General features: G+C 48.1%; 1 long non-coding RNA gene across 2 annotated transcripts in view; it reads right to left on the reverse strand.

The window, feature by feature from the left end:
• The window catches only part of LOC105493978 (uncharacterized), a 96,460-nt gene that overhangs the window by 26,725 nt on the left and 42,533 nt on the right, over window positions 1-27,202 (reverse strand). The window contains exons 4-6 of one of the 2 annotated variants that reach the window (XR_011614111.1): window positions 25,762-25,877; window positions 23,330-25,688; window positions 22,449-22,822 (exon numbers count right to left, since the gene is read on the reverse strand). This is a non-coding gene — a long non-coding RNA (uncharacterized lncRNA). Of the gene's footprint in view, window positions 1-22,448; window positions 22,823-23,329; window positions 25,689-25,761; window positions 25,878-27,202 lie in introns of those variants that run through there. The other variant, XR_011614110.1, reaches the window with a different exon arrangement.

The following is a 27,202-nucleotide window of genomic DNA, read 5'->3' on the forward strand; positions in this document are numbered from 1 at the left end:
CTCCTTGGTGTTCCATGCTAGAACATGGTGGGGAGAGGGTTTGAGGTGTGAGCCCCCAGCGTGCAGCCCCTTGTGTCTCTGTCCTGAATCCTGTGTTCCCCAGTCCCTACCTGCACATGTGTGGACCTTCTGCCTGCACATCCAAGCTCCACACACCCCCCACCAACTTCCCCCTGGTACCCTCTGAGCTGGGAGCGTACCCACCAACAGTGGGGTCCACCTTGTAAAGAATAAGGACAGGAAAGAGGCCTCCAGGTACCGGAAGTTGCCTTGAGGCCCTTTGGCCAGAAAATTCCAGGGTTCTGAGTACCCAGAGCATGATCTAGAAGGGAAGAGAGCACAGCTCTGGCTATCCATGTTCCCTGAGAGAAGGGACACAGCTGGAGGAGAGCAAATAAGACCTTTTAAAACACAGGACCCCTCTTTCCCAGGCCTAAGTCACTACCAGACAGAGCAACTGTGCCTTAAAGGTAGGTCCCAAGAATCAGCCTTCTGTCATTACCTGGGCCCATGCAAAGGAGGATCTCCTCCTTCTCATTATGCCTTCTAGAAAAGTTCCCATCTCTCAACATCACTACCACCAAAGCAGGCTCTAGGGCCTTCTACACACGGCTGATTCGGTGACAGGATGGAAGCCTGCTCAAGCTGCAGAGGAGAGAAATGGGACCTGAACCTCTCCTCCCACATGGCTTACCAGAAAATCCTACATTTAGGATGGAAGTTCGGGGCTCATTTGTCAGGTATTTGCCTAGCATTAAAACTTCTATACATTTCCCATCTGGCTATTATTTCGTTACAGGGCCTACCACAGATGGAAGACATTAAATTAGTCAATTGCAGTACTGAAACTCCAGCCCTGGCTATCCTATCTAAAAGGTTTGTGCGAGACTGAAGTCCAGTTAGAAAGACATGTAGAATTTGTTATCACTCCTCCGTATTTTATGCAGGAATACTCCTATATTTTCCAGTCGTCCTTGTAGCTGGCTGACCATGTGATTGATTCAGGGCAATGCAATGGAGTGGGAAGTATGTAAGTCACCTCCAAGGAAAGGCAGTAAAGTACCTGGTGTGCCTTCCCCTCATGCACACAATTGGAAGAGAAGGACTCCAAGATGGTCTCGTGATGGATGAAAGGGGCTTGGATCCCTCAGTCACCACTTGGAGGAGGGAAGCCTAAGAGAGCTGCCCAACCCTCATCAACTTGTTACGTGAGTGAGAAATTAACTTTTACTGTGTTAAGCCACTGAGGTTGGCGATTGTTACCACAGCTGATGAGTGTTATTTTATATAATATGGAACCTGTCGGAGTAGTCAAGGTGAGACATGGTAATGTTAAGGCAATAGTAGGATGGGGTGGATATGAGAAATATGAGGGGGAGAGATGCTCAGAAGTGAGGGAGAGGGCAAACCGTGTTCCTGCATAAGTCTAATCCAAGGTGGACGATGACAAGAGCCAAATGGGAGGTTCACACACGGGGCTGTGGGCTGTGAGGAGGACAAGCAGATGACACCGAGAGATCACAGAGGCGATCGGTGGAAGAGAAACAGAAGAAAATAAAGAAAATTTCTCAGTCTGACGACTCCCCAGCTGCAATGCGCTGGTCGCTTCTTCCAGAGTGGTGCGCCCTGCTGGGACATGGACGAGTGGCCGTTCCAGCACCCCCCAGGAAAGGGCTCCTCTTGTCCATGGACACACACAGAGCCAGCCAGCCTGGTTGATTCCATGAGCAGATGTCCTTGGGGTCTAGCCCCAGGTCTGGCTGTGAATCATGGGACAGTCAGCCCCCTTCTCTGGGCCTCAGTTTCCCCTATGTCAAATGAGGAGGTGGGTTTGATCTAAGTACCTAATAATGACATTGACGGTGAAGGAAACTAAGCAGAAACAAAGGTGGAGGGATTTATGGCTCTTCCAACGGAATCATGATGATAGAGGAAGGGGTGAAGGGGCATCCCCTCAAGAGAGGCCAACTCAGGGGCTGAAACACATCTTTGTCTGTGTCTCTTTGCCATCACCTTTATCTTCTCTTACCGCAGATGAGCTTTCTCTGTGTGGCGAGCATGCGGCCCCAGCATGCTCCAGGTCCCCTAACATACCTGTCTGAGGACGAAGCATTCTGACAGGTCCAGGCTGGATCTCATGCCCCCGCTGTGGAGGGGGGTGTTACCAGGAGAAACAGTCACAGAACAGGTTTATGTCTGCTGTCCTCCCCAGATGCCTCCTGCCCCGATCCTAGGTGATGCGACCTTCTCGGCCCAGCAGACTCTCCCACCTGCACTCGCCTGGTGGTTACTCCTGGGTAGTGCCTGGCAAAAGCTTTTCCAGCTCTTCTCAGAGGTGACCTCCCCTTCCAAGAAGGTGGAGATGGTTTTCTCACCGATTTGCAGATGGAGCCATCAGGTCGGAGAAGGTTAAATAACTCAGCTGTGAGAGGTCACCAGGAAAATTGGAGACACCTGGGGTATGCGCACGCCTTCTTTGCTGGCAGTTTGTTCAGGGCTTGGCCCGCTGTGCTAGTTCAATGGGCTTGAGGAGGCCTTTTGCTTCCTTGGAACTTCCTGAGGAAAATGATGTCCAGCCAGCATAATGCTCAAACACGCAGATGAGTGGTGGGAGCCATGCAGACCCCTACATCCATCTCAGCTCCACCTGCCCTTCCTAGGCACCCACCTGGCAGAAGGGAAGATGGAGGAGGAAGAACGCACTGACCTCGGGCTCCTGCTGGGTGCCACATTCAGACACCCTTCATCTCACACTTTAAATGTTTTTAAGGTGGCATTAAATTACACCAATAATACAACAGCCTTCTAGTAAAAAATGTAAAACATTATGGATAAGTCTGTAAGTGACTTTGATCACTGTAACCTCCCTGCAAACTCTCCCCCAGGAACCACTGTGACCATTTAGCCAACATCATCCTGTCTTTTCTCATGCATTTACTTTTAAGCACATATGTTAAATTTTGGGGGGTTCCTAACATAAATAGTATCAATTGTACCAATTTTGCATGCAGATCATAATACTGAATATATTTTTTCTTTTCTTTTTCTTTTTTTTTTTCTTTTTGTGAGATGGAGTCTTGCTGTGTCACCCAGGCTAGAGTGCAGTGGCATGTTCTCGGCTCACTGCAACCTCTGTCTCCTGGGTTCAAGCGATTCTCCCACCTCAGCCTCCCGACTAGCTGGGATTATAGGCGTGCACCACCAAACCCGGCTAATTTTTGTAGAGATGGGGTTTCACCATGTTAACCAGGCTGGTCTTGAACTCCTGACCTCAGCTCATCTGCCTGCCTTGGCCTCCCAAAGTGCTGGGATTATAGGCGTGAGCCACTGCACCCTGCCCTGGACATGTTTTATATAAGTGGCAGGCTTGTGAAAACCACCAGCTTCAATACTTCCGGCTCAGATTCCTGGCCATGTCAGTGTCCCTGGATTTTGGCAGCAACTCCTCTAACCTCTGACACCGCAGATCTTCCAGCCATTCTGTCAGTTCCTGCTTCCGGCAGTCCCATAAGCCCCTGCAAACTTCATGCCTGGAACGCAGAGAGGTTCCTGTTTTTCTGACCAAACTCTGACCAATATAAAAGTTAATGCCAAAAAAGAACATTGACTTTTGACTATTGATTTATGAAAAGTGTTGAAACTTTAGAAAGAGGTTTCTTTATGTTCTATTAATTCCCCAGAAGGGCCATGATCCAGAAATGAGCTGAATTCATAACGCGTGTCCAAAAGGGAGCTGAGCTTTGGGGACAGACTTGCAAGTGACCATGACTGGCAGGTGAATGGTGACCCAGACTGGGCCTCTCCCTACCAGAACTGTCTCTGGACCATTTTGTCTTTGGAATCCCATTTTAGGAAAATTGAGGGATGCACAACATAGCTCTTTTTCAGAGGGTGCAGGAGAAGCAGGGAGAGGGATGAAGGCAGGGAAGGAAGACAAGACCCACTCTGACCACACAGCTGACCTCCACCCAGACTGCCCCCGGCTGTCATGCTGGATTGGCCTGGGAAGCCCTGACGATAGACCATGTCTCCCGCCAGCAGCTTGGCCTCCCAAGAATGGCTCACTCCATTCCTATTAGGTGTGGCAGGCTGAAAAATGGCCCCCAGAAGATACCAAATCCCTGGAATTTGTAGATGCACCTTATTTGAAAACGGGGGTTTTGGAGATGTTATTAAGTAGAGGATCTTGAGAAGAGGAGCTTAACCTGGATTATCCTGGTGGGCCCTAAATATAAAGATTTCAGACAGACACACAGAAGAGAAGACAATGTGAACATGGAGGCGGAGATTGAAATATTGCGGCCACAAGCCCAGAAGCATCAAGGACTGCCAGCAGCCACCAGAAACTAAGAGAGAGGCACAGAATCCTGCCTCTCCAGAGCCTCTGGAGGGAGCGCAACCCTGCTGGCACCTTGATTTCAGACTCTGGCCTGCAAAGCTATGAGAAAATAAATTTCTGTTGTTTTAAACCACCAAGTTGTGAGGGTCATAGGAAGCTAATACAGGAAGATATACTGGAGGGACTTGGAGACCCTCTCATCAATAATCTTTTTGTTTGTTTTTGAGACAGAGTTTCACTCTTTCACACAGGCTGAAGTGGTACAATCTCGGCTCACTGCAGCCTCCCCACGGCACCCCACGGGTTCAAGCGATTCTCCTGCCTCAGCCTGGAGAATCGCCCGGCTAATTTTTGTATTTTTAGTAGAGACAGGGTTTCGCCATGTTGGCCAGGCTGGTCTCGATCTCCTGACCTCAGATGATCCACCCACCTTGGCCTCCCAAAGTGCTGGGATTACAGGCGTGAGCCACCACACCCGGCCTGGTCAATAATCTTTAAACCTTGCTCCTCAGAGGGCCTTTTGGGGTATCTTCAGGCAGGAGTGCAGGAGTGCATGGGACAAGTAGGTCAGATTCCATGCCAGCCATCCCTCGTGGAGCAGAGCAGCTCCCCCACAATCTCCTCTACACACTGGGCAATGAAGTAAATGAAGTAAGATTAAGAACAAGCGATGGGGAACTGGGGGGAAGCAATTGTGGAGGGGGTGCAGGTGAGTTTTCAAGCCAAATATCCAACTGGTCCCTTCGGTTTTCCATTTTCTCAGACAGACGGAGTGACTTGCTGCTGGTCATACAAGTTAGTAACAGAGCAGCAATCAGAACCTGGGTCTCCAGCCTTTGCACTGCAGCGCACAACCCCATACTGCACAATTTCACAGCGCCAAGGACTAGGATTGGAAGGGACTGCAGGAGGATACGTTATCTGTCTCCTGTCCTCTAATTAGATGGTGGGAAGGTTGTAACTTAGGTAATTTTGCTGAAAAGGAGCTGCAGCGTCTGCTGACCAGCTGTCGTGGCTTTTCCTAAGCAAGGTCTCTTCCCTTGGCTGGCTGTGCAGCCAGTTGATCAGCTTCTCTCATAGGTCTGTGAACAAGAAGGCTGGAAACCCAGGTGACCCAGGTCATTGACACGCAAGAATCAGCTTGCTTCTCGGATTGGGCTCACTAGAAACTGACCCTGAGGTGGAGAAGTGCATGTAGGCAGTTCCTTGGGGAACCCTTTCAGAAATACCATTTATAAGAGAGTGAAAGATACAGGATTGGGGAAAGGGTAAGGGAAGAGATGAGCTGAGATGCAATTAATGATGTAATAAACAGAAACTCGGTTCTACCAAGGGAAGAGACTTTGCTTATGGGAAGCTATGGCAGCTGGTCAATACATGCCACTGTTCCTTCTCGCCTGTTACATAAGTCACCACCTTCCCACCATCGAATCAGAGGTCAGGGGACAGATGACATAACCTCCTGCAGTCCCTTCCAGCCCTAGTCCTTGGTGCTGTGAAATTGTGCAGTGTGGAGTTTCTAGTTGCTATAGAGCTGGGACAGACTTAACTGTCCAAACTTGGGAGAAAGTTTTCCTACATTGTATTCCTAAATAGACCAGTCACTGGATACAGATATCCCCTTGCGGACGGGGGCAAGCAGGACCTAAGACAAAGCCACTCCCTTCAACCCAGTGCAATTCCAGGAAAGGGATCATAAGCCATCAGCAGCCCGCAATCCTGGCAGCTGGGGGAAAGAAGAGAGAACCCCAATCCTAAAGGGGAGAGCTGGGTAGCACGCAAGAGTGTCCACTACATACATACATCTTTTCAATCATGTAGAAAAGATGATTTGAAGGACTTGGCAAGAAGCCACAGTAAGGAGAATATTATGGCTGTTTTGATCATAGGATGAATATCCGTAAGATTTAATAAGATATCAGTGTTGGCATGAGCCTTAGAGTTCATACAGTCCAGAGAGGTCGAGTGGCATGTTCATGGCCACCCTCCCAGTCTTGGCCATGGCAGACATCCCCAATTGAGTACAGCCATTCTTTGAAGAGTCCCATGTAGCCTCCAAACCCTTCTCAGCGTGACCTTCAGGCAGCCAGTCAAACAACACTGACCCGCAGGAGAAAACCTACTCCCTCATTTTCCAGAGGAGGCTCTGCTTAGAGGAGTGGCTTATTCCCCAGCACACGGTCAGTCCTGGAATGGGACTGAACTGGGATGGGACCCAGAGCTGGAATGGGACACCCAGTACTCTTTCTGACAGTGCCTGTCTCACTGGGTGAGTGAGTGAGCAGCAGGAACTCAGCTCCCTTCTCTTTTTGAACATCTGCCTCACCATACCAGGCCATAGCAGCAGGCCTGCTGGCTGCTGGAACAAGTCCTCACACCCCCTGCTCTGACGGCCCTGCACGAAGAGGGGGTGGGTTTGTACCTGTGCCGATTTCTATCATCCTTTCAGCGGGTTAGCAAGAGCTTAAAGTAATCTGTGGCCGAGGCGCTAGGAGGCCCTTCATTAAGCATTATCAGATAATCCTGATTGTATCAAGGAATCTTTCCCTAACTTGGGAGAAAAGAAATTGGCATGCACAAAAAAGACAGGGGATGCATCCAAACAAGTTGTCATCATCTGTCATGCTGCTATTTTTATTCCTCTATGACAGCTGGAGATTATGTCCAGATGTGGTAGCTTGGCAGCCCCCTGGCAGAATGCTAACTGGAAGGAAGTTAGGGAGCAGGGGGCAGAGCATCTCCGTTCCACAGATGGGGAGTGCCCAGAGCTGACAAGTGACAAGCCCCAGGACACCGCTGCACCCACCGAGTCCCCTCCAACCCAGGACTCTAGACATTCAGGACAGGGCTGCTTGTGCCACTCTGCTGCCTCTGAACTGGGGTCCTGGGTTTGTGCCAGTGACGGGGTGGGAAGCCCCCGGCTTGCCCCAGCAGGTCTGGCTTCCTGCACTGGGGCCAGTGCTACGAGCTCTGGCTCCCCCTGCTGGCAAGATCAGAAACGAGCTCAGCGTGATTGTCCAGTGTCAAAGACTGCAGAAGGAAGCAGAGGAGGGAGGAACCAGAGGAGGAAGATACCACCATCACTGCCCCCAGCCATGCAGCCTAAAAGTCAACATCCTTTCCTCTCTTAGAGTTTTTTCGTCCAGCTTCCACCCCCATCATAGTAACAGAAGGAGCCTTGGGCCCAGTTACAGCTAAATTTTGTCCTCGTCAAAGTTTGTATGTTGAAGCCCTAAACCCCAGTACCTCGGAATGTGACTGTATTTGAAGATAGCACCTTCAAAGGGATAATTAAGATAGAGTGAGGTAATGAGAGTGGACCCTAACCAATGTGCCTGGTATCCTTATTAGAAGATATTAAAACACAGACACACACAGGATGGAGACCATGTGGGGACCCGGGGAGAAGACAGCCTTCTACAGCCGAGAGGTCTCAGAAGAAAGCTGCCCTGATGATCTAGAACTGTGAGGAGTGAATTTCTATTATTTAAGCCGCCTAGTGTGTGGTACTCTGCTTTGGCAGCTCCAGCCGACTCGTCCACCCCTAGTCCTTTTCCTTCCTGGCCTCCCGGCCTGCTTCTCCCCTCCCTCTCCCCTGCCCTACTCTCTTTTTCTCTCCATATCTGAAGATCCCCCTTTGCTCATTTATTCTCCAGATATGTACTGAGCCTGATGATGGACTCGTTCCTAGAGATAGAGAAATGAGTAAGAACTTTTATTCACCAGTAAATATTTACTGAGCACCTACTAAGTACCAGGCTGTGTTGTAGGCACTGGGTTATGATGACACAAGGCAGGCATGATCCTCAAGGTGCAGTCGGTATGGGTGGGGTTGGGGGGTGTCCAGCCTGTCTTCCACTGAGCACTGGGTGCAAATCCCATACGGAATAAGGCAGAACCCAACTCCCACAGAGTGGGGAAAAAAGAACCCAGGAAGCCAGTAAATAGAGGTGAAGTTTGTGCTAAGCTTTGAGGTGTAAGGTGGAGTTCTCTCTCTCTCTTGTTCTCTATAAAAGTCTATCACTAAGCAATGCTCAGTGAATATATGGTGACCACATGAGCAGAGAAATAGGATTAGTGACACGGCTCTGATGAGTGGATGAACACCAAGGCTCTTCGTCTAGAGTCAAATTAGATAAAACGACACGGACACACATGGAGTGGTTTTAAGGAGCGGAGAGTTTGATAGGCAAGAAAGAAAGGAGGAGACAGAAGGAAGCAGCTCCCCTGTACAGAGATGGCAGGGGGGCTCCAAAGCCGAGAGGGAAGATCCCAAGTGCCGCAGAAATCAGCCAGGTATATGAGGAGGCTGGAGGAGATGGTGTCTGATTTGCATAGGCCTCAGGGGATTGGTTTGACCAGGCACATCATTCATGTAGCCCTGGGAAAAAACTGGCCCTCCCACCCTGGCTTTTAATATGCAAATACAGGGTGCCATGATGTTCTACACACACAGGGATATGTAGGGGCGGCCATGTTGCCAGGCACATGTAGGGACAAAGGCAAGAGGACAACAGTGGGAATCGCCATGTTGGGTGGACCCACTTTCTTTTTTTTTTTTTTGAGATGGAGTCTCGCTCTGTTGCCCAGGCTGGAGTGCAGTAGCTGAATCTCAGCTCACTGCAAGCTCCGCCTCCCGGGTTCACGCCATTCTCCTGCCTCAGCCTCCCGAGTAGCTGGGACTACAGGCGCCTGCCACCTCGCCCGGCTAGTTTTTTGTATTTTTAGTAGAGACGGGGTTTCACCGTGTTAGCCAGGATGGTCTCGATCTCCTGACCTCGTGATCCGCCCGTCTCGGCCTCCCAAAGTGCCGGGATTACAGGCTTGAGCCACCGCGCCGGGCCTGGACCCACTTTCTAATGGCCTGCATTTGCATATCAAAGGTTGCCAGTGGGCCAGAGCCATGTCTCTAATCCTATTTCTCTGCTCATGTGGTCAACATATATTCACTGAGCATTGCTTAGTGATAGACTTTTATGCAGAACAAGAGGGAGAGAGAGAACTCCTCCTTATACTTCAAAGCTTAACACAAACTTCACACACATGGAGATATGTGGGGGCTGGGGCTTTCCTGCTAGACAAGAAATGTTTCTGGAGCTGCTTTAAAAGACAGGAAAACTTTCCAAGGACCCCTTTTCCTCTCTATCTGGCCAATTTCTTAATAACTCCTACCACATTAGGATGCAAGTCTAATTGATGGGGGAGGGGAGACACAGGTGAGGGACACGCAGGCGGCTGCAGGAAGAAGAAAAAGAGACTTGCCCCAGAGGTGTGAGTCCTCCCCAAGTTGACATTTGTTCTGATCTGAAAGTTAATTATGATATTTGGACGTTTTATTTTCGATCCTGCTTAATAATTACAACAGAACCCAAAGTGTGAGATAACGCTGAATCATTAAATGGGATTTAATTATTCTCCCGACTCTCAGGAATGAAGGGGCTTTGGAGGAAACGCATGCTTTCACATAACAAAGCACGTGTTTCCCTCTTAATTCCTCCAGTCTCTCAAGGCAGAAGGCAAAGGGCCAAGATAGCAGCACGTGTAGCACAGTGGCTACAGGTATCCTGTCTGTGCAAATGGTCTAGGTGTTCCACTGGGTTTGCAGTATTCCCTGCAGTCAGGGCAGTAGATATGCTCATTCAGCCATTCATTCACTCAGCAGAAATTCATGGAGTGCCTACTACTACATGCCAGGCATTGCTTGTTCTAGGCCTTAGGGAGACAAAGTGGGCAAGGCAGACAAAATCCCCCCTCAAACCCTGATTACACTCTAGTCATGAAGTCTAGACTAATAAACAAGTGGAATATTGGACAATGAGAAGTGCTGCGCAGAGAATTTCAATAAGGCGTTGGGCCAAGAGGGGCTGGCTAGATGGCCACTTCAGACCACAGGTTCACCGGGGAGGTGACAGGTAAATGGAGGTCTGAATGGAAAGAAAGAGCCAGCGCTCCTAAAGCAAGCTCAGGGACAGCAAACGCAGAGATCCTAAGGTGGGAATGAGGGACAGAGAGTAAGAGGGGATGGGATGAGTGAGGGGTGAGCAGGACCCCCTGCATAGGACCAGGCAGCAGGAGAGCCTTGCAGCTCAGATAAGGAATTAGGTTTAATTTTAAGGGAAAAGGGAAACTGCTGAAGAGATTTCAGGGGTGGGTGGGGTCATCCACTGACTTTTTACTTTAAAATATCACTCTGGGTCAGGTGTGGTGGCTCACACCTGTCATCCCCGCACTTTGGGAGTCCGAGGCGGGCAGATCACGAGGTCAAGAGATCGAGACCATCCTGGTCAACATGATGACACCCCGTCTCTACTAAAAATACAAAACTTAGCTGGACATGGTGGCACATGCCTGTAGTCCCAGCTACTCAGGAGGCTGAGGCAGGAGAATCGCCTGAACCCAGGAGGCGGAGGTTGCAGTGAGCCGAGATCGTGCCACTGTACTCCAGCCTGGCAACAGAGCAAGACTCTGTCTCAAAAAAAAAAAAAAAAAAAGAAAAAAATCACTCTGGCTGCAGTGTCGAGAGTGGGACAGGAGCTGCAGCTGGGAAAACAGAGAGGAGACCGCTGCAGCTGAGACAATGTTGTTGTCAACAGCTATCTACCCTGCTGCAAAAAAAAATTACCCTTTATCTCCTCGTAATGGCCAAATCCCCAGTCGCCCCTCATTTTTTACGGCACTCTGCAGCTTAGAAGGTGCTTTTGCTTTATAATGACATTTGATTTTGATGCTTATAATAAACCCAAGAGACAGATACTGTCATCCCCGTCTCAAGGGCTCAGAGAGATTGAGTGACCTGTCTCAAGAAATGCAGCCAGTGAGTGGCAGAGCCAGAGACTGGAAGAGTATCAGTCCCTGATCAGAGAGACGGCTTAAAACAAAAAAAAAAAGCGGCCGGGCGCGGTGGCTCAAGCCTGTAATCCCAGCACTTTGGGAGGCCGAGACGGGCGAATCACGAGGTCAGGAGATCGAGACCATCCTGGCTAACACGGTGAAACTCCGTCTCTACTAAAAAATACAAAAAACTAGCCGGGCGAGGTGGCGGGCGCCTGTAGTCCCAGCTACTCGGGAGGCTGAGGCAGGAGAATGGTGTAAACCCGGGAGGCGGAGCTTGCAGTGAGCTGAGATCCGGCCACTGCACTCCAGCCTGGGCGACAGAGCGAGACTCCGTCTCAAAAAAAAAAAAAAAAAAAAAAGCTTTGGGAGAGAGTGTGATGTCTAGACCTGCATTGCCCAGTAGCGAGTTTTTCTGAACAAAAGGAGAGAAGTTCTACAGCCTCAGACCTTTGTGCCTACACTTTTTACAGAAGTCCCCAGTACAAACTAAACACTGACTCTAACAAGGTGCTCCATGCTCAGGACATTTCTGGAGCCAAGGTGCAGGGGCAGAAGGGACACGGGCTTTCTAGTCGAAGATCCTCAAAGAGGATTCCAAGTCAGTCACCTCCCACCTGGACCCTCTGTCTCCTCAGTGACAAGGTGAGTTAACCTGGCTTTGAGGATGTCTCCAGGTCCTGAGGCACCTTCTCTGAATCTTCTCTGTGGGGGACATCTTTATCCTGAAGGTTACTTTTTTTTTTAAAACATTCCAGAGCCGCTGGGAGTAGGGGAACACATGGGTGCAGGCGGAGGGGATGCTACTTGAAATCCAAAACATTTGTGCCATCTGGCTGAGCCGCTCCTCGCTCTTCTTCGCAGGCATCCCACTGCTCCAGCCATTTTGTCCTCGGCCCAGGCAACACCCCCACCTAGTGGCTACCTTCTCCTCTCTCTCCAGGACTGGTGAAGAGTCAGGCTGACAATGAGGCTTCTCACCGTGCAGACAAATCACCTGGGGATATTGCTAAAAAGCGGATGCGCATGGGGCCTGAGATGCTGCATTTCCGAGGAGCTCCCAGCAAATCCTGCTACTGTATATCCTCAGACCCCACTTTGAAGGGTGAGGAAAATGGAATTTCTGAGCTGTGCTGACCAGTTGCCAACTTGCAAGGGCTCATCTACGCTGCTTTTGTGTGGTTCCAGTGTGGTTCCAGTGTGCCCAGCTTCCCCTTGATCTGACCCAAAGAAATAGAGTCCGATTGAGGAACACATGAGGCAAAGCTTTCAGTATCACCAAAACATTGCACACAGGAACAGTATCTGCACAAGCTACCAGACACAGGGCCAGGTGCTCAGGATGCAAAGGACGAGGTGCTCCAGGTGGCTGGTGGTCGTGGAGAACTGTGAAAGTTGATTCCTGCATATGCTTAAGAACAGCGACTATTTCCAGAAAAGCCAGTAGGAGGCAGTAGAGGGATGGTGGGGCAGAAAAAGCTCTGGAGATAGCACTCAAAAGACAAAAATTCTCATCCTAGTTGTGCCATTACTAGGTTGCATGACCTCAAGTAAATGAATCCCCCTCTCTGGTCCTCAATTGTTAAAAAATAAATAAATAAATAAACATGGAGGAGGGGGTGGGGTGCTGGCTGAGATCATCTCCAAGGCATTTTCCAGTAATAAGATTTCAAAATTCTCAAGAGGCAGGCTGTGGACATAGTGGTTAGGCACACAGACAGCTGGACTGCCTGGGTTTGCAGCTGGTCTCTACCACTGGCTAGCTCTGTGACCTTGGCCAAGTTACTTAACCTCTCTGTGCCTCAGTCTCCTGATCTGTTAAAAAGAAGAAGAGTCCCTACTTCATGTCTCTTAGAATACGTGAATTGATGTGTAAACTATGTAAAACACGACCTGGTCCTCCTAAGTACCCATGAGTATTCACAACGCTATAAGGTGAGGTGTTCTTAACGTCCTTATCAGTCCTTTGAAAACTTCATTAAGCCGTGCCGACTGAGAGGAATTCTAAAATGGTGACGTCACGGTTCTAGATTTTTGGAATACTTTGAAAGCGAGGTAGTTCTAAAGTGTCCAGCATACATACTTTCCTTGCCCCATTTTCCTGACAACAGAGCAGATTTTCAGGAAAATCCCATCCATCCATGCCAGCCTCAGCAATACCCTAAATCCTAAACACATACACATACATACACACACACACACACACACACTCTCTCGCTCAAGGAATAGCCATGTGACCAAGGTTTGGCCAATCAGAGCTCTCCGTCCCCCTGGCTCAGTGATTGGTTCAGGAATGGGCACATGACCTAGCCCAGGCCAATCAAAGGAATCTCTGGGGCTTTTGCTAAAAACCCTAGAGAAGGGAAATACTCTTTTCTCTGGGATCAGTAACTATGAAAAAATATCATTATGGAGCTACTTGATCATCCTAGCTGCTACAGGAAGAGTGCGTGCCTGAGAATGGGATCAATACAGAAGAAAGATTAGCCAAAGGGTGGAAAGAGACGGAGTTCCGAGGGCATGATTTGACTTCCTGGATCCAGGCACACCTGACTCCAGACACCCAAACTTCTGAGTTATACAGCCCAGTCATTTCTTTTTTATTTATTGAGCTGGGTTTCTCTCACCTGAAACTTGACTAAAGAGTCCGAAGATACGTATTATGGAATGTCTGATCCAAACAAGGTTACACAGGTGGCAGAACTTCATTGAACCAGTGTAGGCAGCTTTAAAGGTCATACTTTCTACATTAATCCATATTGCCTTCTGTGAACCACCCACTCCCTCAGGAGGAATTACTCACTTGAAAACAATGACGTCGGATGTTGATTGGTGGTCCACAAAGGGTGGTTCCTGGTTCTGCAGCAGCAGCATTGCCCGGAAACTTGGAAACTTGTTAGAAATGCAAACACCAGGCTCCAGCCCAGATCTACGGGGTCAGAAGCACTGAGGGTGGGTCCCATGAGTCTTTTTAACAAGCACTCCAGGGCATTCTGATGTACACTCAAGAATGAGCACCTCTGCCAGAAATGAGCAAATCAACTTCGTTTTGGTTTAATCATTTTCTGGGCACTGTTTGCCAGAGCTGGGGGAGTACAGATAAGGCAGATGAGGCTCTTGACCTCAAGGACTCCGAGTCTGGTGGTGATAGCCAAATCAGCACTGCACATCCAGCCAGCCATCTCTGAGTTGGAGGCATTTGCAACCAGCATCCATGTTTTCCTGGTTCATGGCAAACTTTCAAACCTCCAGCCCTTCATACTCATCTCCCCTGCCTCCACTCTCTCATCTGAAAGGCTCCTCCTCATGCTTTAATACCCAGCTTCAATATCCCCCTCCCCAAGGCCTCCCAGCAGAAATAATTGCCCCTCACCTGAGAAGGGTCCTGTAGCAGGGCCTTCCGTCCTTGCTCAGGATGTAATCACATTGCATTAGCAGTGCTTGTTGGACAGTAGTGTCTCCAGCCCAGCTGTAAGTAATTTGAGGGTGAGCACTATATTCCCTTCATCTTCTATCCAGAGCCCAGCACAGGGCCTGGCACATAGTAGAAACTAATAAATGCTTGATGAATGAATTAATACACAAATTAAAGGCAGCTCTGAAGGACAGCAAAGGCTCACATGCACAGCCTGAGAGAGTACAGAGTTGACCTGAGTGGGAACCCAGAGCCCGCACCCACACACCCAGGAGCTTGTCAGCAACGCACAGTTCAGGACCCACCCCAGACTTACTGAATCAGAGGCAGCTTTCACACAAGATGCCCAGGGGACCTCTGTGCCTTTTAAAGTTTGAGAAATTCTGCAAAGGGCAACCTTACCCTTCTGCATTCATAATTCAAGGGATTATAACCAAAGTTGATGTCATCTACACAGAACACCTATAGAGGCTCTGTCAGTTGAAGCCACTTTCTCCTTCCCTTGGGAAAACTCCCAACTTGACCTGTTCTGGAAAACTGAGGGGCCCAGGGAGAGCCCTTTATCATCTCTTACCCAGGACATAGCTGGTGGGTAGCATTCTGAGAAGAGGGCAGACACCACTTCCTCCCTTGGCCGAACCCTTGGCATTGCAAAGGCTTCCAAGAAAGATACACAGAGCTTAGTTCTGGTCGAAAAGTCGCCACTTATCTAAGAATGCAATCAATAATGGCAAGGGGAAATCAATGGGGCCAGGAGATCTATCTCTCTGTGTATTTATGGAGCGTGGATCCCTTGTTGGCAGGAGGCTTTAGCGGACCGGATGGAGCCTGTGCCTGCTTCCCAGAGATCCTGATTCCCTGTCCAAGAATTATGGGGTGTCCTTTGTCTCTGGTCGTTAACACCCTGGAGTTACAGAGCCATTTAGAAATGAATTGGCTCATTTTTCTCCCTCCCCCTTGCTTATAGTGACAGGTCATCCTGGCCAAGGAGTTATTAAAGGGATAGAAAGAACACTTTGTACGTTCCATCTGGCCCGTGTCTGGCTCCACCAGCCTTCCTGTCAGCGGCAGGCCCCAAAGCTCTAACTCCTTGTCAGAGATATAACATTCCAGGAAAAAAAAAAAAACAGGTAAAAAACTTGAGGCAAGGGTATTTTATTTTATTCCTAGTATTTTTTCCATAAAATTTCCAATTATCCCTCACCTCTAAATATGCATTTCCTAAAAGTCTCATGAGCAAACTGAATGACAATGCATGGTTTATTTTTCCCAAAGTTAGCAAAACCATCTCCTAAAATTAAATTTACCTCCAGAGGAGAATTTAGACAAGTCACTTAACCTCTCTGGTTTCAGTTTCCCCATCTATGAGAATGACAATCCCGGCTGCTAAAGTCACTCAAAGAAAGTCCTTCATACGGTGCGTGGAGCCTAGGAGATACTCAACAGTTATTCATTCATATTTATCTACAAAGTATTATTATTAGAATATTAATCGCCATTTCCTGAGCTCTTACATATCTCAGGCTCTGTATGAAGTTGTCAGAACTTTTCACCGGCAGTGGCTTGAGCAGAGGTTGAAGCTCTGGCCCTGCCACTTACTAGCTGGGGATGGGGTGTTGGGCCATCACGGGAAAATCAACATCCCTCTAGGCTTGGACCCAGGGCGCCTGCAAGGTAGGGGTGGAGATCCTGCATGAAGCCGCGCTGAGATGAGGGTGCCTAATGTAGACTCAGCTCCACTCTCTGCAACCACAATTCTATTATGCCCTCCAGAGGGATCTGAGCTCCTCCTGGAAGCCTCTGGTAAGGATTCTGAGGTGATGTTGTGTATCTCAGTCCCTGGGGCTGGAGCTTTTGGGGTAGTTGGTAATACTAATAAATTCAGAGCTGTATTTAAGTTCTGGTCCTTAATGTTCTCTACAGCTCACGTGACTGTCTCCCTGTCCAGGGCTGTGTTATGGCTCACTAGAAGGCAGCTTTTCCAAACTTATCAAATGGGTCCTGTCCAGCTCATCTCTGTAAGAATGGAAAGCCTCCTGAGAATGTGCTCTATGACCTTCCACTCACCCCTAGATTAGGATATGTGGGATGCCCATAAGACCCCAAATCCAAAATACTCTACTCTTGCAGAGTTAAAAAAAAACAAACAGAAAACACCGCCGGGCACGGTGGCTCACGCCTATAATCCCAGCACTTTGGGAGGCCAACGTGGGTGGATCACGAGGTCAGGAGGTCGAGATCAGCCTGGCCAATATGGTGAAACCCCGTCTCTACTGAGGATACAAAAAATTAGCTGGGCATGGTGGCGCACACCTGTAGTCCCAGCTACTCGGGAGGCTGAAGCAGGAGAATTGCTTTCACCCTGGAGGCGGAGGTTGCAGTGAGCTGAGATCGCACCACTGCACTCCAGCCTGAGCGATAGGGAGAGACTCTGTCTCAAAATAAAATAAAATAACACCTATATTCTGTAGCAGACTGGCTGACAAACTGATTCTGTAACAGAACAATTCTTCCTCCTTCCAAGTATCCATACCCTTTGCCAGGTAACTGCCCCACACCCTTGACTCTGGGCTCAGTGATGGGGCCTTGTCCAGACATATAAGAATGCACCTGCTCATTTTGTTCTCACTCTTCCATTTGCTGTCATGAGAAGGACATGCTTGAGACAGCCCGCCATTCATGACAGCATAGATTTTTCTATTTATTACAACCACTTCCTGGCAGATGGCAACAAAATTTCTAATTTTCTCAAAGGTGGGCTAGCAGAGGTCCCAACACCATTCTTCCCCACACCTCAGTATTGACTTCACTTCCTGTGTATTTCTCAAAGCAGTCCCCCTTCTCTACTTTCATGGTTTGTCTTTTTAATCCCCATCTAGCAGCAAGTTTTGCGCCTTTTTTTTTTTTTTTTTTTTTTTGAGATGGAGTCTCACTCTGTCGCCCAGACTGGAGTGCAATGGCACGATCTCGGCTCACTGCAACCTCCGCTTCCCAGGTTCAGGCGATTCTCCTGCCTCAGCCTACTGAGTAGCTGGGATTACAGGCACGTGTCACCACTCTTGGCTGTTTTTCGTATTTTTAATTGAGACAGGGTTTCACCATGTTGGCCAGGCTGGTCTCGAACTTCTGACCTCAAGTGATCCGCTTGCCTCAGCCTCCCAAAGTGCTGGGATTACAGGCGTGAAAAACCGCGCCCAGTGCTTTATAAATATGTTCTGAATGAATGAAGAATCAGCAATAGAGACATTAGCAGAGAATAGTAAGATAAGAATATGAGAAAATATTAAATATGTTGTTGCTGCTGTTGTTGTTTTAGACAGTGTCTCACTCTGTCACCCAGGCTGGAATGCAGTAGCACGATCTCTGTTCACTGCAACCTCCACCTCCTGGGTTCAAGCGATTCTCATGCCTCATCCTCCCAAGTAGCTGGGATTACAGGCATGTGCCACCACACCAGGGTAATTTTTTGTTTTTGTTTTTGAGATGGAGTTTCACTCTGTTGCCCAGGCTGGAGTGCAGTGGCACGATCTCAGCTCACTACAACCTCCGCCTCCCAGGTTTAAGCGATTCTCCTGCCTTAGCCTCCCGAGTAGCTGGGACTACAGGCACGTGCCACCATGACCAACTAATTTTTTGTATTTTTAGTAGACATAGAGTTTCACCATGTTGGCCAGGCTGGTCTCAAACTCCTGACCTCAAGTGATCCGCCCACCTCGCCCTCCCAAAGTGCTGGGATTACAGGCATGAGCCACCGTACCTGGCCTAAATATGTTTTTAAATCTGGGACTGCCTGCCCATGAGAAAGGTAGGGAGAAGGGAATTCCCATGGCAGTAGCATCCCAAGGCAGTAGCAAGGGGAGAGGAGGGAGAACTAGGGCCTCCCAAGGCAGTAGCAAGGGGAGAGGAGGGAGAACTAGGGCCTCCCAAGGCAGTAGCAAGGGGAGAGGAGGGAGAACTAGGGCCTCCCAAGGCAGTAGCAAGGGGAGAGGAGGGAGAACTAGAAAGAGAACTTACACCTTTGGATAAGGAGCTGTTAGTGGGAGAGTTAAGGGGAGCTTCCAGGGGAAGTGCTGCAGAGAGAGATCTTTGCTGTGCAGGGGCCTGCAGGAGGGCCTTGGATCGGGGTCCTGTGGGGCAAGGGTGGGCTGGGTGGAAAGGTGGGTAAGCAGGCCTGACCCTGCGGCCAGGGCAGGTAAAGCACAGTTGCTGCTCCTCCGCCTGCGTTGCCAGAGAGCTGCATGGTTAAGATGCAACGTACAGCACCCTCGGGAAGCTGGGCTCCAAAGACTCCCGGAGCCCTTTCCTCCCCCTACACCTTCCACTCCCACAGGGGTAAAGAGCAGGCCACTCTCTCTCCTAAGCCTCCATGGATGGAGGACTGAGTGGGGTTGTTTAGGCCCTGCCTTTCCTGAAACAAGAGCATCATAAAGTTTCTACAGCCCCCTCTGCCCCCAACTGCCCATAGCCCTCGTCCTGGGCCATCTCCAGTCCCATTCTGTGCCCACGTTGTGCTCATCTCCTGACTCTCTCAGGTCCAGGGAGGACAGTGCTGTCTCCGTTTCTGCTCTGGTGGAGCTGTAACCACAACATGCCATCCTGCTAAGAACATGCTTCTACTGGGCTGTTTCCATGTGTGACATCTCCTTAGTCTACTGCCTTCTTCAGGGTAGAACTCTCTATTTCCTCAGTCCTCACTTAGTGAAGCGTGGCTGCATCACCAACCATCTGTGAGATCTTACGTGACTCTGGCCTTTTTTCCCCCACATTGAAATTACCAGATCTGGAGCGGGTGATGGACAATGTCCAGGATCTGTTTCCAAGAGCTGTCAGTCCATTAGAAAGATTCCTACAGCTCAGAATTTTCAAAGGGGGTGGGAGAAGGAAAGGAAAGATTCTCCTTTCTCTGCTGAACTACTAAAGGATCATTAAGTACTCAAAAGTCTAAGGCAACACAAAAATGCTTAATAATTGCCAGGGATTATCTGTGAGGAATGGAAGACAGGAAAGAAATGGGGAAATGAATGATCTCAAGCTGGCAAAGTGGTTTTGCTCCCAGAGGATCAACAAAGATGCTTAAAATTCAACTCCTTTTGAAGACAAAATGAAGGATTCAGCGAGCCAGGGGTTGCAGGTCGGGGGCTAACTCTATGGAGAAGGATGTGGGCCAGTGCCTTTCTCAAAGGAAACTGGCAGGGTTGGGGGTTAACCTGAATGACACTAGCTCCCTGCCCCTATTTGAAAAGAAGCTTTGAATAAAGAGAACAGGTTTGCCACAAGTATTACAGAACCAGGATTAATACCACTATATGCAAATATATCATACAAATAGATAAGAAGAAAAAACCATTAACCCCAGTAGATAAATGAGTGAAGAACGTAGACAGTTCATAAAGGAAAAAATAAGTCACTTTTCTGTTAATAAACAAAATACTGCAAACCCTCACTAACAAAGACATGTACATTAAAATGACAATTAGACACAAAATTTTACCCATAACATAAACAGAGTTGTTTTCTATTAAGGAATGTTCATTATTAGAACATGTCAAAAGCTGAGATAATATTGTCTTAGTTTCCTTGGGCTGCTATAGCAAAATACCATAAACTGGGTGGTTTGTAAATAACAGAAATTTATTTGTTACGGTTCTAGAGGCTGAAAGTCCAAGATCGAGTACTAGAAGATGCAGTGATGCTGAGGACCCATTTCCCCACAGACGGTGACTTCTCACTACTGTGTCTTCACACAGTGGAAAAGGCATGAGGTCTCCCTCGTGTTTCTTTTATAGAGGCACCAATCTTTGTACAAGATTCCCACCCTCATGACCTAGGGGTCATGAAGCCCCACCTCCTAATACCATCACCTTGAGGGTTATGATTTCAACCTATAAATTTTGGGAGGACACAAATATTCAGACCACAGCAGATTCACTTGCTAATAAGTGGGTAAATGTGTCCAATCTGCTTTGAAATATGTAACAACAGTCATAAAAAGTTCATATCCTTTGACCCTGTAATTCTATCCCTAGAAATTTAACCCAAGAAAATAATTAAAGATATGAACACAGTACCTATATAGGAATAGTCATCGCAAGATTAATTACAGTAGAGAAATATTGAAGCAACCAGGTTGTCAAACAAGGAAATGGCTAAGTGAAGTAAGGTACGTTCACATGAAGAAATACATGAAGGCATTAGAAGGCACGTTTTCAAAAAACACTTCAATGGCATGAAGAATTTCTCCTAATGTTGAGTGAAAACTAATGTTTTCACTCCTAATGTTGAGTTTTCTGGCTCATAAGCCAGAAAACTGAGTATGTCGTAATATCCATAGGTAAAAATGTGTACTTTTGGAATATATAAGCATGGGCATAGAAGAGAAGGTGGAAGAAGCCAGGCGCGGTGGCTCATGCCTTTAATCCCAGCACTTTGGGAGGCTGAGGCGGGTGGATCATGAGGTCGGGAGATCGAGACCATCCTGGCTAACACGGTGAAACTCCGTCTCCACTAAAAATACAAAAAATTAGCCAGGCATGGTGGCAGGCACCTGTAGTCCCAGCTACTCAGGAGGCTGAGGCAGGAGAATCACTGGAACCTGGGAGGCGGAGGTTGCAGTGAGCCGAGATCGTGCCACTGCACTCCAGCCCGGCGACAGAGCAAGACTCTGTCTCAAAAAAAAAAAAAAAGCGGGGGTGGCGGGTGGAAGGAAATACATCAAAATGCTAACAGTCATCAGGACTGGGGAAAGCAGAGCAGAAGAACCTCATAGTGGCCAACATCCACCAGGAAAACAAAGAAACAGAGAAGCCTATTCAGACTGGAGAGGAAGACCACCCTTGGGAGGAGGAAAAGACCACCAGCCTACAAGAAAGAACAAACAGAAACAGGCTCGCCATCTTGCCCCTAATTTTCTTTTTTTTCTTTAACTTCTGGGATACACGCGCAGAACGTGCAGGTTTGTTACATAGGTATACCTGTGCCATGGTGGTTTGCTGCACCTTTCAACCTGTCATTTAGGGTTTTTTTGTTGGTGGTGGGTTTTTTTTGTTGTGTTGTTTTTGTTTTTGTTTTTGAGACGGAGTCTCGCTCTGTTGCCCAGGCTGCAGTGCAGTGGTGCCATCTCGGCTCACTGAAAGCTCCACCTCCCGGGTTCACACCATTCTCCCACCTCAGCCTCCCGAGTAGCTGGACCTACGGGCACCCATGACCACGCCTGGCTAATTTTGTTTTTGTATTTTTAGTAGAGAGGGGATTTCATCGTGTTAGCCAGGATGGTCTCGATCTCCTGACCTCATGATCCGCCCATCTTGGCCTCCCAAAGTGCTGGGATTACAGGCGTAAGCCACCGCTCCTGGCCCGTCTAGGTTTTAAGCTCTGCGTGCATTAGGTATTTGTCCTAATGCTATCCCTCCCCTTTCCCTTCACTCCCCCAACAGTCCCCAGTGTGTGATGTTCTACTCGCTGTGTCCATGTGTTCTCGTTGTTCAAACTCCCACTTATGGGTGAGAACACGCAGCGTTTGGTTTTCTTTTCCTATGTTAGTTTGCTGAGAATGATGGCGCCGACCTTCATCCACGTCCCTGCAAAGGACATGAACTCATTCTTTTTTACTGGCCCCTAATTTTCAATGGGCCATACCCAACAGGCAGGTCACTGATGGGATGGATAGAGGTGGAGATGATATGGGAATGTTCATGGAGAAGATGAGAGGAATCAGGAGAGAAGAGGGAGCTACAATTGAGGAATTGCCTGTGTATCCTTATGGGAAGCTCTCTAATCCCCATGACCATCATGATGAATTTTGCCTATGCCTGGACTCCTGCCATTTTCCATGAAGTTAATATTGTGAGTCCCATTGTGTTATCTTTCCTTGCATTTTCCTAATATGTCTTTACTCATTTGCTGTGAACGTTATGTTTTTTCCATGTGTCAGGTGAGTCTTGTGCTTCTAGCTTCTAACTTGATGTTTGTAGATAATTGATAAATATCAATAAATATAGCCTTTGTACCCAGTGTAAGTTTCTGTCATCAGTAGAGTTTTGCTCATTTGCATGGAAAAATATAAAGTTAATAGAGCAATTAAAAAGCAATCTATACATTTATTATCGTCTCATTAAGAATGTATACTTACATGTAACATACAAACCAAAAAAAAATCGGAGATTAAATACACCAGAGTGTGTGTTAGGACACATTTCTGCATGGTAAGATGATATGTGACATTTTTTTCCTTTTATCATCTGGAGTTCAAGAAAAATGAAAATAATTTTTCAGTGGCATCCTATGAATGTAGTACAGATACATAATAGTTACTGGCTCAGCAAACTTAAAAAGTAAACCTTAAGTATCTTCCAGTCTTAACTGGAATCATAAAAATATTATTTTTATTTATACTTTATAAAAAATAATTTTTATTAAAAATATTTTAATATAAATATTGGTCAAATATATTTAAATAATTAAAATATTCCAGTTATTTAAAACAAATATAAAATATGTTATATTTTATATATCTTTATATAAATATTTTTAAATACTAACAGTGAGTTATAAATAAGAAATAAAATTTTCAGATATAAAAGGCCTTCAGGCCAGGGACGGTGGCTCACATCTGTAATCCCAGCACTTTGGGAGGCCAAGGCGGGAGGATCACTTGAGGTCAGGAAATTTGAGAGCAGCTTGGCCAATATGGCAAAACCCCGTCTCTACTAAAAATACAAAAACTACCCAGGCATGGTGGCACACACCTGTAATTCCAGCTACTTGGGAAGCTGAGGCAGGAGAATCACTTGAACCTGGGAGGCAGAGGTTGCAGTGAGCCAAGATCATGCCACTGCACACCAGCCTGAGCAACACAGCAAGACTCCATATCAAAAAAAACAAAAAAACAAAAACAAAAAAAGCCTTCAGATGAAAGTTGAGATCCTACAGGAACAATTAAGCTCAGATGATATTTCCTTCTAAATTATATAATATAAGCCTTCCACCCTCTCTGAATAGAACACTGTAAATATATATATAATATTACATATTATATATATATTAGCCATTTATTCCACAAACACAGAGCACATTTGTGTCCAACATTATGGTAGATTTTAAAGATATGAAGATAACGAAGTCAGAGACCCTGACCCCAAAGACTTTGCAATGGGGGTTGGGGGAAGTACACTAGTAATTACGGTAGAATACAAATGGCACAAAAGAAACATGCTGATGGCGAGACTAACTCCCCAGCCAGTGATGGGAAAGTTTCTTGGTGGGAAGTGGGGGAAGTTATTTGAATGGGTCTTCAAAGACGCATAGAGGTTAGCCAGATAGATAAAGAGAAGACAGGAAATTTCAGGTAGAAGGAGTTGCGTGTGTGTGGTAGGTAGAATGCCCCCTGCCAACCCATCAAAAACATTCCTGTCTTAATCCCCAGAACCTGTGAATATGCCACTTTAAGGTAGTGAGCTTCTCTGATGTGATTAAGGTTAAGGCAATTAGCCTGGATTACCCAAGTGGGCCCAATCTAATCACGTGGGTCCTTAAAATCAGAGACTCCCCTGGCTGTGGTCAGCGGGAGATGTGGCTACATGAGAATGCCAGAGAGCTGAGATATTGCTGGCGTTGTAGACAGAGGGAGGGCTGAGACACATGGCAGCCCCCTGGAGCTGGTGATGATAAGGAAACAGATTCTTCCCTAGAGCCTCCAAGAAGGAAAACAGCCCCACCAACGCTTTGATTTTCAGCTCAGTGAGACATGCTCCAGACTTCTAACTTATAGAAAAGTAAGACCATTTGTATTGTTTCAAGCCACTAACCTTGTGGTGATTTGTTACAGCAGCAACGTACACTAATGCATCTGCAAAGGCATGAAGACGCAGACTGAAATCACATTCCTTGGCCCTCTTGGCCCTTACCTCTGGCTTTTTCTGCAGACCACGTTCAGCAGCACCTCCTCCAGGAAGCCTTCCAAAACTTGCCCGGACTAAGCAAACTCTTCTCCCCCATGTGCCCCCACTGTGCCTCCGCACACTTCTCCTACTGAATGGCTCACCTGAGGACAATGGGGGTCTGCATCAGAGGCTGGTCACATGCTAACAAACTCGCCTCTTCTTCAGCTCACAGCCCATTGGTGTCTCGGTGGGACCCTGTGCCTCGTTCTCACTGATGGAATCTGAGCAAAAGTGAGGGATCACTTCCAGGTCAGGGCAGTCAAGGGCAAAACGGGCTCCTCCAGGCTCTTCTTCTTCCCCCTCCTCCTCAGATGCTATGTATGAGCTCCAGATGGAAGGAACCAAAGCCCTGAGTCAGCACTGGGAAGAGACCTGCCTAATAGGAGCCTCCACAGAGGTCCGCACATAAACAAGAAATTGGTGTTTATTGTCTTAATTCTTTGCATCTGGGCAAATTTATAGCAAGAGAAAGCTAAGCAACTGGCCAGGCGCGGTGGCTCACATCTGTAATCCTCGCACTTTGGGAGGCTGAAGTGGGTGGATCACCTGAGGTCAGGAGTTCAAGACCAGTCTGGCTAACACGGTGAAACCCCATCTCTACTAAAAATACAAAAAATTAGCCAGGCATGGTGGTGGTGGGTGCCTGTAATTCCAGCTACTCAGGAGGCTGAGGCAGGAGAATTGCTTGAACCTGGGAGGCAGATGGTTGCAGTGAGCCGAGAGCGTGCCACTGCACTCCAGCCTGGGCAACAAGAGCGAAACTCCATCTCAAAACAAAGACCCTCACCTCGTCCAAGACGTCTGTTGTTCCCGAGCTGATGCTCTCTGATCCCCAATGCCTGTGGGCTCCCTGCTTCTTTGTAGGTGCCTTGCTCTGCCTGCCACTGACCAGAACGTGAGATTTTTGCCCCCTCTTCAGTTTATACACACTTACATAAAATGCTGCTCAGAGAAACACATTGTGAAGATTGGCAGGGGATCAGAGGGGTTCCCACTGCAGCAAGGCCCCCTCCCACGGGAAAACCCCTGGCCCTTGTCCTCATCTGGTTCCAGCTTGCTTCCCTGTTTCTGGTTCCTCTCTCTCCATCCTCCATTCTATCTCAACTCCTATTCAGCAGGAAAATCAGTATCTCATCCAGGTGGCTACGCCTCTGAAATCCTGCACCTGCAAAATATCAAAGCCACCTGAAGCAGAGATTAAGCAGACCAGACTCCTGAACCTACTAAATGACACTTACCTGTGGGATGTGGTGCACACCTGGCGTCTTTCTCAGAGACCGGCCAGGTGAAGCCACGTGCTTCTCAGCTGACCGCCCATTCTATTCCCCGGGGAGCTTTCAAACAGCAGCTGTCCCTGAAATTGATTTAATTGGTGAGAGGCAGGGCCCATCTCATAAGATGACTATAATGTGAAGCCCAGCACGAGAGCCCCGGCAGAACCTCCACTTTGGGATGTGGGAGCTCAACACTGTGATCTCAGTACTGAAGCTTGAGCCCTACCAAGGCACTTTCCCAAATGAAGACCCTCCCTCCCTTAGGGGAGCCCCCATGCTGGCTGTTAAGACTTCTTTACCTTATTACCTCTGATTCTGTGCCATTCTCCCTCCCTGGGCTGCGTGCTGTCTGCTCCTGGCTGGGGGCTGGGTCTTACCCTTCTGGATGAAGCAGGTGCTCAGCCAATGTTTGGAGAGGGATGGAGTGGGCGGGAGTGGGGCAGTGGGAAAGGGATGGAATGGCAGGACAGGAAACCCAGCCCAGAGGATGGAACCAAGGCATCACCAGCCTGCTTTCAGAGAGACACTTCCTATTGCAGAAAGGGTCTGGGTCCCATAACCCAGTTAGACTAGCATTCTGCACCGCAGCTGAGATGGAAATTATGATCCCCTGGCTTTACTGCCAGCCTGCTTCTCCTAGAGCACCATTAAATGCAGTTCTACTGACATTTTAGGTCAAATAATTCTTCATCAGCCTAGGAGGGATGTCCTGTACATTGTAGGATGTTTGCAGCATTCCTGGCCGCTACACACTAGGTAACCCAACTGAAACAACTAAAAACTACTTCAGACACTGCCAAATGCCCCATCGGCAGCAGAATCACCCCAACTGAGAACCACTGTCCTGGAGGTTTAGGGCTTCTCAACTACAGCCCCTGCCCCAGCCGCATCCAGGCTCCCATGAGCCGCTCACAGCAGTTTCGAGAATAGAATGAGCTTTATCTGGTAATGTACTTAGCACAGCACTGGGTAACTACTGTGAAGGACTTAATACATGTCAGTTACCAGTAGTACAAACTCTGAGAGACAGACTAGTCGCATGCATGGGGAAGGAAACCGAGCTTCAGAGTCACAGGTGACATGCCCAGGTTCACACAGCTGGCATCCAAGTTTAGACCTGTTTGACTCCAAAACTTTTGTCCTATTCATCTGAGACACCGTCTCTCTTCATCAGGCAATGGAAAGAGGGCATCTGCTCCCACACCTGTGAGCTGAATCCATCATACCATCCTCAGCAAGGTCTGCAGCCAGGATGGCCCAGCCAAGGGCTGAAATCTGTAAATCCATCAAGGCCCCAGCCCTGAGGTCAGAGTGGGAGTGACAAGGAAGGACTCCCATGACCTGGAGGAGAACCACGTCTCTTGCCATCTCTGGACCGCTCTGTCTCTGCATTTCCACACATGGG

Source organism: Macaca nemestrina, chromosome 15 (genome assembly GCF_043159975.1).
Source record: "Macaca nemestrina isolate mMacNem1 chromosome 15, mMacNem.hap1, whole genome shotgun sequence".
In the NCBI taxonomy this organism is placed as follows: Eukaryota; Metazoa; Chordata; class Mammalia; order Primates; family Cercopithecidae; genus Macaca; species Macaca nemestrina.